This window comes from Pecten maximus, chromosome 19 (genome assembly GCF_902652985.1).
Source record: "Pecten maximus chromosome 19, xPecMax1.1, whole genome shotgun sequence".
NCBI lineage: Eukaryota > Metazoa > Mollusca > Bivalvia > Pectinida > Pectinidae > Pecten > Pecten maximus.
Genome location: NC_047033.1, coordinates 29,107,627 through 29,122,776, shown reverse-complemented (window position 1 = coordinate 29,122,776; position 15,150 = coordinate 29,107,627). Strand labels below are relative to the sequence as shown.

Sequence of the window (15,150 nt, the reverse complement as noted above, 5' to 3'; positions counted from 1 at the left end):
TATATCTACTAGTGTATACCACTATACTGAGGATGTTACATCCAATGATGATAATAATGTCCGCTCCGGAAGAACTGTTTTCTACGCCTACGATGATAATAATAATGTCCGCTCCCGAAGATCTCTGTTTTCTACGCCTACGATGATAATAATAATGTCCGCTCCTGAAGATCTCTGTTTTCTACGCCTACAATGATAATAATAATGTCCGCTCCGGAAGATCTCAAATTCAGTTACTGTTATCTACCAGTTCTGGGCCGGAGCAACGCACCAAATAATGTCAAGAAGTCGTCTCGTCCAACTATCCAACAAGGTCTGCATCCTATTTCTATTTTAACATTAACACAGCACCAACACACTATAAACTCCAATTATGTTAATTGGTCCGAGTTCCGAACTTGTATTTTTATTATTTTTACACTGCGACACTATGTATGTCTACTGTTTAAAGTTTGTAAATGCACTGTTAGTGTGTGTACGGGCCACTTCAGGGTTTACACAGGAAATGTTATATGCCTTCTGCAAGTCAGGAGGAGCCCAACAGACATGTGTACTCCACTACAGCATGCATGGGTATACTGGCACAGAAAATTTCACTCACACGGGCACACTAATGTTTCACACAAGTGTACATACATGTGCAATTTTATGGTAAAACTAGTACACTTTCATAGAATTGTTACTTCACCAGTCACAACCCTTCACAACAATTTCCAAAGTAAAACTTCATGACGTCATGATTACATATCATCTAATATTCATCCCCCAAAATTGACCAATGACTCTATATGAGGCCAACTTCATGACATCATAATTACATATCATCTAATATTCATCCCCCAAAATTGACCAATGACTCTATATGAGACCAATTTCATGATGTCATGATTAGTCATGATGACATATCAAATATCCATCACCCATTGTCATGACTTCAAGAGGCTAACTTCATGACGTCATAATTACATATCATCAAACATTAATCACCATCGCAATGACTTCAAGAGGCCAACTTCATGACGTCATGATTACATATAATCTAACATTCATCACCAATGACAATGACTTGAAGCCAACTTCATGACGTCATGATTGAATATCATCTAACATTCATCACCATCGCAATGACTTCAAGAGGCCAACTTCATGACGTCATGATTACATATAATCTAACATTCATCACCAATGACAATGACTTGAAGCCAACTTCATGACGTCATGATTGAATATCATCTAACATTCATCACCATCACAATGACTTCAAGAGGCCAACTTCATGACGTCATGATTACATATCATCGTACCATACCAATAATATGATGTCACAGCATATACACCAGTAAACAATTCTCTTGTAACAGGAAAAACAATTCTCCTAGTAACAAAATTTTCCCCAAAACTTGGAATGGTTCATGTAGACTATATATTTGCCCCATCAATGAATGTAATTTGAGATAAGACACCAGTTATATGAATCCCCAGGAGAAAATGTCCTGATAAAATCGGATATTAAAGCTGAACCACCACATGGGTTAGAGTTTAAAGTTATGATAAAAACTTTGTAAGACTTGGCTCAGTGGTGTAGGATCAGTCTACACCTGGGCCAGTCATATCTGTACATCTGAATGGTAATACACCGAGATGTGCCAAAAATCACCCACAATGTTCTATTTGGGAGAATTTTAACATTCTGGTATCAGAACAAGTTTGTAATATGCTGATCAGTCTACATGATACTTTATGTATTTTTTTTTTTTCTACATGATACTATGTGCATTTATTTCTTTAAAAATTTTAACTTGGGAGTAAAGGTAGTCTGATGTTCTATTTCTCAATTTCTGCCAGTTATAATCAAAAGATATTGAAATACCAACTGTTTGATATTATTGATAGAATTCACTCTGATAAAGAAAGTCTGTGTTATATATGATATCCTGTCCATGCCCTTGAACATCCAGTCACAAGCTGGTGAAAAGGGTGCCGAACAGAGTCGGCCCCCTAGATCAAGGTTACAGAGTCAGCCCCCTAGATCAAGGTTACAGAGTTGGCCCCCTAGATCTAAGTAACAGAGTCGGCCCCCTAGATCAAGGTAACAGAGTCAGCCCCCTAGATCAAGGTTACAGAGTCAGCCCCCTAGATCAAGGTTACAGAGTTACCCCCTAGATCAAGGTTACAGAGTCGGACCCCCAGATCAAGGTTATAGAGTCAGCCCCCTAGATCAAGGTTACAGAGTTACCCCCTAGATCAAGGTTACAGAGTCGGCCCCCTAGATCATGGTTACTAGAGTTGCCCCCTAGATCATGGTTACTAGAGTTGCCCCCTAGATCATGGTTACTAGAGTTGCCCCCTAGATCATGGTTACTAGAGTTGCCCCCTAGATCAAGGTTACAGAGTTGCCCCCTAGATCAAGGTTACAGAGTTACCCCCTAGATCAATGTTACAGAGTTACCCCCCAGATCAAGGTTACAGAGTCAGCCCCCTTTATCAAGGTAACAGAGTCGGCCCCCTAGATCAAGGTTACAGAGTCAGCCCCCTAGATCATGGTTACAGAGTCAGCCCCCTAGATCATGGTTACTAGAGTTGCCCCCTAGATCAAGGTTACAGAGTTACCCCCTAGATCAAGGTTACAGAGTTACCCCCCAGATCAAGGTTACAGAATCGGCCCCCTTTATCAAGGTAACAGAGTCGGCCCCCTTTATCAAGGTAACAGAGTCGGCCCCCTTTATCAAGGTAATAGTCAGCCCCCCTAGATCAAGGTTACAGAGTTGGCCCCCTAGATCAAGGTAACAGAGTTACCCCCCAGATCAAGGTTACAGAGTTAGCCCCCTTTATCAAGGTAACAGAGTCGGCCCCCTTTATCAAGGTTACAGAGCCGACCCCCTTTATCAAGGTTACAGAGTTGGCCCCCTAGATCAAGGTAACAGAGTTGGCCCCCTAGATCAAGGTAACAGAGTTGGCCCCCTAGATCAAGGTTACAGAGTTGGCCCCCTAGATCAAGGTAACAGAGTTGGCCCCCTAGATCAAGGTAACAGAGTTACCCCCCAGATCAAGGTTACAGAGTTGGCCCCCTTTATCAAGGTAACAGAGTCGGCCCCCTTTATCAAGGTAATAGAGTCAGCCCCCCTAGATCAAGGTAACAGAGTTGGCCCCCTTTATCAAAGTATCAGAGCCGACCCCCTTTATCAAGGTAACAGAGTCGGCCCCTAGATCAAGGTAACAGAGTCGGCCCCCTAGATCAAGGTTACAGAGTTGGCCCCCTATAGCTAGATCAAGGTAACAGAGTCGGACCCCCAGATCAAGGTTACAGAGTTGGCCCCCTAGATCAAGGTTACAGAGTCGCCCCCCAGATCAAGGTTACAGAGTTGGCCCCCTAGATCAAGGTAACAGAGTCGGGCCCACTTTATCAAGGTAACTGAGTCGGACCCCCAGATCAAGGTAACAGAGTCCGTCCCCGGGATTTATCATGAGATAAATATGGTACCATATATCTGTCCCTTCTGATATCTGCTGTTAATTGTACACCCCAGCTGTATAAACAAAATTCAGGAGGAAAGACAGGTCTGCAGTTGTGAATCTTCTAATGCTGGAGAGTGAATCAGATTGGAGGTGGACAGCCATGTTAGTTCCTGCTACAATGCCTAACCAAATAACCTTATCTGGGAACATTCATTTGTACCCTTTATGTTTTTGCTGGCATATGATATAATTTCTTATGAAAAGGCTGTCAATAAGAATCTTTCTAAGTTTGGTTTCAAAATGATCAGTGTATCAATATCAAATCTTATTCAAACTAAATCCAAAATAAATTTTTCAGAAAATGATTAAAATGAAAGAATGGATGCATGTACTGCCATACCCATATAGTAAAAGTACAGCCTTGCACTTGTTAGCTTCAAATAGGCCTTCCAAACTGAACAATTTTATTTTAGATTTCAAAAATCATATTTAACACAAGATTTATATATATATTTACTTTATGATAGATCAGTTCCTTATTACAGATAAAGATTTTCAGTCAGATGATGAGCAAACAGAAAACTCTGACTGGTCCTGTTCTCAAATCTGTACTCCTGAAGAGTTTCATTAACAGATGTTCAGAGAGGGGAGCGGAGCTGAAGGAGGATCTTGAAAGGACTTTTTTTTTCTCTCTCTGGATATTTTTGTTTTTGTAGATTCTCTTTCCTCCATGAGGTGTTGGTTTACCATGCGTACAGCAGTAATGGTAAGTCTTACTGGGTTTAGGTTTAACATATATCTGACCTAGATAAATAAAACTGATTCACAGAGCTTGTCTTATATATATAGTTAGTTCATGGAGATCACAAGAGTTCATTGAGCTTGTCTTAGTTCATGGAGCTTTTCTCAGTTCATGGAGCTTTTCATAGAACAGAGTCTGAGTTTACAGAGGTCTGAGTTTACAGAGTTTGAGTTTACAGAGTTTGAGTTTACAGAGTTTGAGTTTACAGAGTTTGAGTTTACAGAATTTGAGTTTACAGAGGTCTGAGTTTACAGAGTCTGAGTTTACAGAGTTTGAGTTTACAGAGTTTTAGTTTACAGAGTTTTAGTTTACAGAGTTTGAGTTTACAGAGTCTGAGTTTACAGAGTCTGAGTTTACAGAGGTTTGAGTTTACAGAAGTTTGAGTTTACAGAGTCTGAGTTTACAGAGTCTGAGTTTACAGAGTTTGAGTTTACAGAGTCTGAGTTTACAGAGTTTGAGTTTACAGAGGTCTGAGTTTACAGAGTTTGAGTTTACAGTCTGAGTTTACAGAGTCTGAGTTTACAGAGTTTGAGTTTACAGAGTTTGAGTTTACAGAGTCTGAGTTTACAGAGTCTGAGTTTACAGAGTTTGAGTTTACAGAGTCTGAGTTTACAGAGTCTGAGTTTACAGAGTCTGAGTTAACAGAGTTTGAGTTTACAGAGTCTGAGTTTACAGAGTCTGTGTTTACAGAGTTTGAGTTTACAGAGTTTGAGTTTACAGAGTTTGAGTTTACAGAGTTTGAGTTTACAGAGTTTGAGTTTACAGAGTCTGAGTTTACAGAGTTTGAGTTTACAGAGGTCTGAGTTTACAGAGTCTGAGTTTACAGAGTTTGAGTTTACAGAGTTTGAGTTTACAGAGTTTGAGTTTACAGAGTTTGAGTTTACAGTGTTTGTCTGAGTTTACAGAGTTTGAGTTTACAGAGTCTGAGTTTACAGAGTCTGTGTTTACAGAGTTTGAGTTTACAGAGTTTGAGTTTACAGAGTTTGAGTTTACAGAGTCTGAGTTTACAGTGTTTGTCTGAGTTTATAGAGTTTGAGTTTACAGAGTTTGAGTTTACAGAGTTTGAGTTTACAGAGTCTGAGTTTACAGAGTTTGAGTTTACAGAGTCTGAGTTTACAGAGTTTGAGTTTACAGAGTCTGAGTTTACAGAGTTTGAGTTTACAGAGTCTGAGTTTACAGAGTTTGAGTTTACAGAGTCTGAGTTTACAGAGTTTGAGTTTACAGAGTCTGAGTTTACAGAGTTTGAGTTTACAGAGGTCTGAGTTTACAGAGGTCTGAGTTTACAGAGTTTGAGTTTACAGAGTTTGAGTTTTTGAGTTTACAGAGTTTGAGTTTACAGAGTTTGAGTTTACAGAGTCAGAGTTTACAGAGTCAGAGTTTACAGAGTCTGAGTTTACAGAGTCTGAGTTTACAGAGTTTACAGAGTTTGAGTTTACAGAAGTCTGAGTTTACAGAGTTTGAGTTTACAGAGTCTGAGTTTACAGAGTTTGAGTTTACAGAGGTCTGAGTTTACAGTGTTTTAGTTAACAGAGTTTGAGTTTACAGAGTTTGAGTTTACAGAGTTTGAGTTTACAGAGTCTGAGTTTACAGAGTTTGAGTTTACAGGGTCTGAGTTTACAGAGGTCTGAGTTTACAGAGTTTGAGTTTACAGAGTCTGAGTTTACAGAGTCTACAGAGGTCTGAGTTTACAGAGGTCTGAGTTTACAGAGTTTGAGTTTACAGAGTTTGAGTTTACAGAGTTTGAGTTTACAGAGTCTGAGTTTACAGAGTCTGAGTTTACAGAGTTTGAGTTTACAGAGTCTGAGTTTACAGAGTTTGAGTTGACAGAGTCTGAGTTTATAGAGTTTGAGTTTACAGTGGTCTGAGTTTACAGAGTTTGAGTTTACAGAGTTTGAGTTTACAGTGGTCTGAGTTTACAGAGTTTGAGTTTACAGAGTTTGAGTTTACAGAGTAAGAGTTTACAGAGTCTGAGTTTACAGAGTTTGAGTTTACAGAGTTTGAGTTTACAGAGGTCTGAGTTTATAGAGTTTGAGTTTACAGAGTTTGAGTTTACAGAGTTTGAGTTTACAGAGTCTGAGTTTACAGAGTCTGAGTTTACAGAGGTCTGAGTTTACAGAGTTTGTGTTTACAGAGTTTGAGTTAACAGAGTTTGAGTTTACAGAGTTTGAGTTTACAGAGTCTGAGTTTACAGAGTCTGAGTTTACAGAGTTTGAGTTTACAGAGTTTGAGTTTACAGAGTTTGAGTTTACAGAGTCTGAGTTTACAGAGTCTGAGTTTACAGAGTTTGAGTTTACAGAGTCTGAGTTTACAGAGTCTGAGTTTACAGAGTTTGAGTTTACAGAGGTCTGAGTTTACAGAGTTTGAGTTTACAGAGTCTGAGTTTACAGAGTTTGAGTTTACAGAGGTCTGAGTTTACAGAGTTTGAGTTTACAGAGTTTGAGTTTACAGAGTTTGAGTTTACAGAGTCTGAGTTTACAGAGTTTGAGTTTACAGAGTTTGAGTTTACAGAGTTTGAGTTTACAGAGTCTGAGTTTACAGAGTCTGAGTTTACAGAGTTTGAGTTTACAGAGGTCTGAGTTTACAGAGTTTGAGTTTACAGAGTCTGAGTTTACAGAGTTTGAGTTTACAGAGTTTGAGTTTACAGAGTCTGAGTTTACAGAGTTTGAGTTTACAGAGTCTGAGTTTACAGAGTTTGAGTTTACAGAGTTTTAGTTTACAGAGTTTTAGTTTACAGAGTCTGAGTTTACAGAGTTTGAGTTTACAGAGTTTGAGTTTACAGAGGTCTGAGTTTATAGAGTTTGAGTTTACAGAGTCTGAGTTTACAGAGTTTGAGTTTACAGAGTTTGAGTTTACAGAGTTTGAGTTTACAGAGGTCTGAGTTTACAGAGTCTGAGTTTACAGAGTCTGAGTTTACAGAGTTTGAGTTTACAGAGTTTGAGTTTACAGAGGTCTGAGTTTACAGAGTTTGAGTTTACACAGGTCTGAGTTTACAGAGTTTGAGTTTACAGAGTTTGAGTTTACAGAGTCTGAGTTTACAGAGTTTGAGTTAACAGAGTCTGAGTTTACAGAGGTCTGAGTTTACAGAGTTTGAGTTTACAGAGTTTGAGTTTACAGAGTCTGAGTTTACAGAGTCTGAGTTTACAGAGTTTGAGTTTACAGAGTCTGAGTTAACAGAGGTCTGAGTTTACAGAGGTCTGAGTTTACAGAGTTTGAGTTTACAGAGTTTGAGTTTACAGAGTCTGAGTTTACAGAGGTCTGAGTTTACAGAGTTTGTGCTCATTTGAATTTTCGTTCTATTCATCTAATTATATCTCTGTAGTTAAAATTAGAGAACATATATATCAGTTTTAAACTTTATTTCTCCATTAAATGTAGATTTGAACAGATGAAGATGCTTTCTCTTCCAGAACACGGATCTCATTCTCCATATACTTTTTCAAGGGTCTTGATGCAAATCTCCTTTTTTTGTAATTTGACCTTTTTCCTTTAATTTTGAGTTAGATAGAAGGTTTCCTGTCAGTATTCTCTGTTGTTTCCATCTGCAGCTAAGCTAAGACCTTACATTTAGCCCTGATCCCAGCTGACATAATCAGGACATACAGATTCATGAGCTATATGTAATTAGTCTAAGGAGGAAATCTAATGAGATCTAGAAACAAGACACTTCTTTAATCTGGAACATTATTCACAGACAAAATAATATCCCTCCTTGATAATCAAATATAATAGAAGCCATACAAACTGTCAAAGTATGTGTCCCTATCTGTCACTAAGTCCTGGACGTCCCATATCAGGTTTATACAGATATGTCAAAGCTAATATCTGGTTAACTTTCCTGACAAAGCTTATCTCTGGTTAACTTTCCTGACAAAGCTCATATCTGGTCAACTGTCCTGACAAAGCTGATATCTGGTTAACTTTCGTGACAAAGCTTATCTCTGGTCAATTTTCCTGACAAAGCTAATATCTGGTCAACTTTCCTTACAAAGCTAATATCTGGTCAACTTTCCTGACAAAGCTAATATCTGGTCAACTTTCATGACAAAGCTAATATCTGGTCAACTTTCCTGACAAAGCTAGTATCTGGTCAACTTTCCTGACAAAGCTAATATCTGGTCAACTTTCCTTACAAAGCTAATATCTGGTCAACTTTCCTGACAAAGCTAATATCTGGTCAACTTTCATGACAAAGCTAATATCTGGTCAACTTTCCTGACAAAGCTAATATCTGGTCAACTTTCCTGACAAAGCTAGTATCTGGTCAACTTTCCTGACAAAGCTAATATCTGGTCAACTTTCCTGACAAAGCTAATATCTGGCCAACTTTCCTGACAAAGCTAATATCTGGTCAACTTTCCTGACAAAGCTAATATCTGGTCAACTTTCCTGACAAAGCTTATCTCTGGTCAACTTTCCTGACAAAGCTAATATCTGGTCAACTTTCCTGACAAAGCTAGTATCTGGTTAACTTTCCTGACAAAGCTAATATCCAGTCAAATTTCCTGTTAATATTTATGGCAAATAAGAAAATGTTACCAGATGATATTAGTAGCATATTTGATAATCATCACTGTCAATTTGTTTTTTTCAAGATCAAATTTTAATTCTAATTTATTGCTTAAATGTTTTAAAGCAAGAAAAGTATTTTCCACAAAATTTTGGAATAAGACATTATTTACTCTTACTTTTCCACAAAATTTTGGAATAAGACATTATTTACTCTATCAATTTTAATCAAACATTTTTTAAACATTTTTATAGCTTCCCTATGTTTTCCAGTCAAATCTGAATATTTCCTAGTAAACTAGCTACATTGTTATACTTTATTATACATTATTATACATTGTAGTGTTATATATTTTTTTATAATATATTTATCAACTAGTATACATACAAATATATATACTTGCCTGTTAATTATACAGTCTTAAATTTCTAAAAACACGGTTTTTCTGCCATCATCAATACATATTAAAGAAAACCACAACTGACATCAGATTTTTACATCTGATCATTAACTGATAACTTGTTATCAAATTATCAATTATAAAATTGGCCAAAACTAATACTCCACTTACAAACATCCCACCAGAAGGGTCTCAATGGTGTCCACATCCCCACAGGGAACTAGATACAGATTACACATAGACTCCATCGTCACCAGATACAAACTGTCACACTAGCGAGTGACTTTTATCTGTAGACCCAAAACAATGAACTTTTATCCTGTCTTTACACATCCCCTTAACTGCCCTGACAATAAAGACACCCACAGACCTATCTAGTTAAATGTTTGTATTTAAATGAGGTTTTATAGTCTGTAATTTCCTGTGACATTGGGGTCCGACTGGACAGTTACATCCCACATCTCATCTACTATACAGGTCTTGGTTTATACATGTAGGGAGAGGGGAGCTAAAAGGGAGAAGGGGGGGTGAATGGTGGTACAAAGATTGATGGGGGTTATAAACAGGTCATGGGGGAGGGGTTTCTGGGGGGAGAGGTCGTTGGTGTGGTTGTACAAAGATGGATGGGGGTCATATACAGGTCATGGGGGAGGGGTTACTGGGGGGAGGGGTCATTGGTGTGGTTGTACAAAGATGGGGGCATGTAAAGGTCATGAAGAGGGGCTACTACATGTCGAAAGGGGGTGTTGATGTGGTGGTACAGAAATGGATGGAGGCATGTACAGGTCATGGGACAGTGAATTACACAGGGTGAGAATTAGTGTGGGGGTGAGGGGGTTATAGGGTGGGAGATGGTGTGGGGGTGAGGGGGTTATAGGGTGGGAGATGGTGTGGGGGTGAGGGGGTTATAGGGTGGGAGATGGTGTGGGGGTGAGGGGGTTATAGGATGGGAGATGGTGTGGGGATGGGGTTTATAGGGTGGTGAGATGGTGTGGGCTGGGGTTCTGGTGGGGGGGTGTGCGGCTGGGGTTCTCGGGCGGGCTGTGTGGGGCTGGGTTCTCGGGTGGGCGCTGGTGTGGGGCTGGGGTTCTCGGGTGCGGCTGGTGTGTTGGGCGGTTTTCTCGGGTGGGCGATGGTGTGGGGCTGGGGTTCTCGGGTGGGCGCTGGTGTGGGGCTGGGGTCTCGGGTGGGCGCTGGTGTGGGGCTGGGGTTCTCGGGTGCCTCTGTGTGGGGGCTGGGGTTCTCGGGTGGGCGCTGGTGTCGGGCTGGGGTTCTCGGCTGGCCGCTGGTGTGGGGCTGGGGTTATCGCGTGGGCGCTGGTGTGGGGCTGGGGTTCTCGGGTGGGCGCTGGTGTGTGGGTGGGGTCTCGGCTGGGCGCTGGTGTGGGGCTGGGGTTCTCGGGTGGGCGCTGGTGTGGGGGTGGGGTTCTCGGGTGGGCGCTGGTGTGGGGCTGCGGGGGTTCTCGGGTGGGCGCTGGTGTCGGGCTGGGGTTCTCGGGTGGGCGCTGGTGTGGGGCTGGGGTTCTCGGGTGGGCGCTGGTGTGCGGCTGGGGTCTCCTCGTGTGTGTGCTGGTGTGGGGCTGGGGTTCTAGGGTGCCCGCTGGTGTGCGGCTGGGGGTTCCCAGGGTGGGAGATGGTGTGGGGGTGGGGTTATCGGGTGGGCGATGGTGTGTGGGGGTGGGTTTCGGGTGGGGCATGGTGTGTGGGATGTGGTTCTAGGGTGGGATGGTGTGGGGACTGGGTTATAGGGTGCACAGATGGTGTGGGGATGGGTTTCTAGGGTGACTCATGGTGTGGGGTGGGGTTCTGGTGGGGATGGTGTGGGGATGGGGTTATAGGGTGGGCGGGGCGGGGAGTGGGGTTTATAGGGTGGAGGCTGGGGGATGGGGTTTGGGTGGGAGATGGTGTGGGGGAGGGGTTCAGGGTGGGAGTGGTGTGGGGATGGGGGGACGGGTGGGAGATGGGGTTGGGGGCGGTTATGGGTGGGAGTGGTGTGGGGTGGGGTTATAGCGGTGGGGGGAGGGTCGGTGGGATGGGTGGGTTATCGGGGGGATGGTGTGGGGTGGGGTTAGGGTGGGGATGGTGTGGGGTGGCGGTTATGGTGGGTGGGAGTGGTGGGGTGGGACGAGGGGGGTTTATGTGGTCGGAGATGGTGTGGGGGGGTGGGTTAGGGGGGTAGAGGGGGGGTGGGTATAGGGTGGGGAGATGGGTGGGGGATGGGTGGCTATGGGTGGGCGGGAGTGGGGATGGGTGGGATGGGGTTATAGGGTGACAGATGGTGTGGGGATGGGGTTATAGGGTGGGAGATGGTGTGGGGTGGGGTTATAGGGTGGGAGATGGTGTGGGGATGGGGTTATAGGGTGACAGATGGTGTGGGGATGGGGTTATAGGGTGGGAGATGGTGTGGGGATGGGGTTATAGGGTGGGAGATGGTGTGGGGATGGGGTTATAGGGTGGGAGATGGTGTGGGGATGGGGTTATAGGGTGGGAGATTGTGTGGGGATGGGGTTATAGGGTGGGAGATGGTGTGGGGATGGGGTTATAGGGTGGGAGATGGTGTGGGGATGGGGTTATAGGGTGGGAGATGGTGTGGGGATGGGGTTATAGGGTGGGAGATGGTGTGGGGATGGGGTTATAGGGTGGGAGATGGTGTGGGGATGGGGTTATAGGGTGGGAGATGGTGTGTGGGATGGGGTTATAGGGTGGGAGATGGTGTGGGGTGGGGGTTATAGGGTGGGAGATGGTGTGGGGATGGGGTTATAGGGTGGGAGATGGTGGTGGGGATGGGGTTATAGGGTGGGAGATGGTGTGGGATGGGGTTATAGGGTGGGAGATGGTGTGGGGATGGGGTTATAGGGTGGGAGATGGTGTGGGGATGGGGTTTATGGGTGGGAGATGGTGGGGAGTTGGGTGAGATGGGTTGGAGTGGGGTTATAGGGGGACGCATGGTGTTGGGGATGGGGTTATAGGGGGGGAGATGGTGTGGGGGTGGGGTTATAGGGTGGGAGATGGTGTGGGTGGTTTGGTGGGGTTGTTGGGTGGGTTATAGGTGGGAGATGGTGTGGGGATGGGGTTTTTAGGTGGGAGATGTGTGTGGGGTGGGGTTATGGGTGGGAGATGGTGTGGGAATGGGGTTATAGGGTGACAGATGGTGTGGGGATGGGGTTTGGTGATAGGGTGGGATTTGTGTGGGGATGGGGTTATAGGGTGGGAGATTGTGTGGGGATGGGGTTATAGGGTGGCAGATGGTGTGGGGATGGGGTTCTCAGGGTGGGCAGATGGTGTGGGGATGGGGTTTTAGGTGGGAGATGGTGTGGGAGGTTTGGTGGGATGGTGGGAGGGTTATGGGTGGATGGTGGGGGCTGGGGTTACTAGGGTGGACAGATGGTGTGGGGACTGGGGTTTGGGATGGGAGGGTGAGGTGGGTGGCGTGGTGTGGGGTGGCGGAGGGGAGTGGGATGGGGGCGGAGGTGGGGTGGTAGAGGGTGGGAGTGGGTGTGGGGAGGGGTTATGGGGTGGGAGATGGTGTGGCGGGTTATGGGTGACAGATGGTGGGGATGGGGGTTTGTCGTGGGAGGGTGGGGGGATGGGGGTGGGTAGGGGATGGGGTTATAGGGTGCGTGGGTGGGGTGGGGTTTAGGTGGGGTGTTGAGGGTGGGTTTCAGGTGGGGCTGTGTGGGAGGGGTATAGGGTGAGATGGGCTGGGGTTATGTGGGATGTGTGGGTGGTATGTGGGAGAGGTGGGAGATGGGTTTTGTGGTTGGGGGTCGGGGTTATAGGGTGGGAGATGTGTGGGGATGGGTTTGGTGGGGTGGTGTGGGGATGGTTTCGGGGGCGTGTGTGGGGTGGGTTCTAGGGGGAGCTGTGGGGGTGGGGTCTGTGGGTCTGGTGGAGATGGGGTGTGGGGATGGGTGTTATGGGATGGGAGTGGTGTGGGGGGATGGGGTTATGGGTGGGGCTGGTGTGGGGAGTGGGGTTCTCGGTAGGGGTGGGAGGTGGGTTGCGGAGGGGATGGGCTGGGACCGTGGTGGTTGGGGATGGGGTTATCGGGTGGGGATGGTGTGGGCGATGGGGTTATAGGAGGGGAGGGCTGGTGGGGATGGGGTTATAGGGTGGGCGCTGGTGTGGGGTGGGGTTCTAGGGTGGGCGTGGTGTGGGGGGGGGTTTATAGGGTGGGAGATGGTGTGGGGGTGGGGTTATAGGGTGGGAGATGGTGTGGGGACGGGGTTATAGGGTGGGAGATGGTGTAGGGATGGGGTTATAGGGTGGAGATGGTGTTGGGATGGGGTTATAGGATGGGAGATGGTGTGGGAATGGGGGTTATAGGATGGGAGATGGTGTGGGGTGGGGTTATAGGGTAGGAGATGGTGTGGGGGTGGGGTTATAGGGTGGGAGATGGTGTGGGGATGGGGTTAAGGGTGAGATGGTGTGGGGATGGGGTATAGGATGGAGATGTGTGGGGGGGAGGGGTTATAGGTGGGAGATGGTGTCAGGGGTGGGGTTTCGGGTAGGAGTGGTGTGGGGGTGGGGTTATAGGGTGGGAGAGATGGGTGTGGGGATGGGGTTATAGGGTGACAGATGGTGTGGGGATGGGGTTATAGGGTGGGAGATGGTGTGGAGATGGGGTTATAGGGTGGGAGATGGTGTGGGGGTGGGGTAATAGGGTGGGAGATGGTGTGGGGATGGGGTTATAGGATGGGAGATGGGGGTTATAGGGTGGGAGATGGTGTGGGGGTGGGGTATAGGGTGGGAGATGGTGTGGAGATGGGGTTTTAGGGTGGGAGATGGGGGTTATAGGGTGGGAGATGGTGTGGGGATGGGGTTATAGGGTGGGAGATGGTGGGGGCCAGGTGTGATGTATCAGGGGATGGGTGGTGGTCTTGCAGTGGTACAGGGTGTTAGGAGAGCTGGAGGGGTGCCCACAAAGACAAACTTGTTTACATATCCTGTGATCCTATGCATGTCTCCTGTATAATTTGTGAAGGTTATACAATCGGTTATAGAATCGGTTATATTATACAATCGGCAGAACAGAACAACATTTCTGAAACTGAACATGGCTGCCGTGTTCCTGGGACTGTTTTGGTACCTCATTTCTTTTACTACAAAATTTATACACACTACCCACTAGTACATACATCACAACCCAACAACTTTTCACAATAAAATGTCGGGGAGGCATGAGTGTGTGTGATGGGATTTGGGAAGGTGTCAGGTATGACTAGGTAAAGTCATCATTATTAATTATTAAAAGCCTCAACTCAATCAATTAATAAATTCCATGGAGTTTTAATGACCTTACAGTTTTTCACCATCAAGGATGGATTCAATTAATGTAATGCTTGACGTTACAACAGGAGAACTGACCAAACGTGCAGTCAAATGGGTAGGCTTACATTTGTGGTGACAGTTCTGGTCGCCTCATCACCGAGGGATGACAGTACCAATGCATGGTCTCCCAATTTCTCATAATTACACTAATTGGTAAATTTTCATAAAAGCTTATATATATAGCTACAGCAAAATGAGATACATTTACTGTGTCATATTCTGTTATGCCTGACAGATTTATCTCCCCCTGCATGAACAAAAATGTGATCACTTGTTATCATCACACCAATAGCGGTACAAAATCATTTATTCATACAAGTTCCTAAGCCAGTTAAGATTCCATCAGAAAAGCAGTACAAAATATAAGATACCTAGTTTCATAACCAAGATTTTCCCCTCAAATCCATTTAATGCTTTCCTATATATATGGAATTTTCCAATTAATGCTTTTTTTCCTATATATGGAATTTTCCAATTAATGCTTTTTTTCCTATACATAAAAAAATTTTCCAATTAATGCTTACCTATATATGAAAATTTTAATTCAAAGATGTTTGTCATGATTGATGGAACCAGGGTTTAGCTGAAGCCTAGGAAACTTATATAGGTTTAATTTAAACCCTGATTGCTCTAGTCAATTAAAGAGTATAAACAG

The 15,150-nt window shown here is 44.6% G+C and overlaps 1 protein-coding gene across 3 annotated transcripts in view; it reads right to left on the bottom strand.

Moving 5' to 3' along the window:
- Window positions 1-15,150, bottom strand: part of LOC117317572 — a 63,844-nt gene that overhangs the window by 34,516 nt on the left and 14,178 nt on the right. The gene's annotated exons all lie outside the window — the stretch shown is intronic.